Below are 1,441 nucleotides of genomic sequence, written 5' to 3' on the forward strand. Positions count from 1 at the left end.
TTTTAATAATTTTTTTTAAATAAGCTTAGATTTATAGGAAAGAAAATGAAAATTCTAGTTGTAGATAAATTTATTTTTGCATCAAAATTTAAAAACTAAAAACATATTTAAAATTTTAATAAAATAATTTTTTTAAATTAAACTTAGATTTATAGAAAAGAAGATGAAAAGTCTTCTCTTGAAGATAATAGTTTAAGTCGAATTTAAAATCTAGTAAGACTATTCATACTAAACTATAATATGTACATGAAATTTTAGGGAATTATACGATTAAAAAACTTAACACAATTTTTTTTGAACGAATCTTTGGGAATAAAAGTGTTTGAAACCTACCCTTGCTTTCTTAAAAACAGAGTTTCTAAAATTGTTGGAAGTATCGAAATTGGTTCTGGTTCATGATTAAAAAAGTGTTCATAAAGTCATTTTATCTCCAACACACTGGGAATCTCATTTTGTAGTATTTCTTTTTATGATGAATTTCTTTTAGTAAAATTTGAATGTTAAAAGGAAGTAACATTGTTAATTCTGAATCCAAAATGTATTTTATAAAAATAGAGTATTAAAATAAATTATTAGTTAAAAAATTGGACATAACATTATTTGAAAAATCTAAAATTATTGAAAAATTTGGCGTCGCCCGGACTCGAACCGGAGACCTTCAGTGTGTTAGACTGACGTGATAACCAACTACACCACGACACCAGATGTCTAACGGTTGTGTCACAACTGTTATATCAAGAAATCTTTCTAAAATAATATGTAAGAATTAAAAAAATTGCTAAAAATATCTAAAATAAAAAATATTGTTTTTCCAAAATAATCTTATACGTTAGAATTATAAAACATTAATAAAGATATCTAAAACTGAACATCTTCAATATTTTAATGGAAAGAAAGTAAAGTATCAACTCACCATGGAAAATATTTTGGTGAAATCATTGGGAAATTTGATTTTTTTTTTACAAAATTTGAGTAAAAGTAAATTTTTTTCTAAAAGTAAATAGTTTTTCTTAAGTGAAAAGTCTTACTATGTTCTCTTTCTTCAAATCATAAGTAATGTATAAAAAAGTAACCATAAATAAAAATTTTAAATAGAAAGTGATATTATTTTTTTATAATTTATTTTAGGTTTAATAGGTTCGGAGGTCCTTATATTTGTGGGTTCGTTTCAATTGGGTCCTCCAATTTTGAAAGTGATCAATTTGGTCCCTAATTTAACAAAATTGAGTCAATAATACCCTTTCCGTTAAATATAATGGACGGCGTTAACTTTTTAAACATGTGGCATGTTGAGACATCCTTTTATTTGCAGGTGGCATAGTTTTATTTGAAGGATGCTTCAACATACCACATGTTTAAAAAGTTAATGACGTCCATTGCATTTAACGGAAAGGGTATTATTGACTCAATTTTGTTAAATTAGGGACCAAATTGATCACTT

General features: G+C 25.2%; 1 non-coding gene across 1 annotated transcript; it reads right to left on the reverse strand.

The window, feature by feature from the left end:
• Window positions 1–628: 628 nt before the first annotated feature.
• Window positions 629–702, reverse strand: TRNAV-AAC (transfer RNA valine (anticodon AAC)). Its single transcript has one exon. It is a non-coding gene; the product is annotated as a tRNA-Val (tRNA).
• Window positions 703–1,441: the final 739 nt, after the last annotated feature.

Source organism: Vigna angularis, chromosome 1 (assembly GCF_016808095.1).
Source record: "Vigna angularis cultivar LongXiaoDou No.4 chromosome 1, ASM1680809v1, whole genome shotgun sequence".
Classification (NCBI taxonomy): domain Eukaryota; kingdom Viridiplantae; phylum Streptophyta; class Magnoliopsida; order Fabales; family Fabaceae; genus Vigna; species Vigna angularis.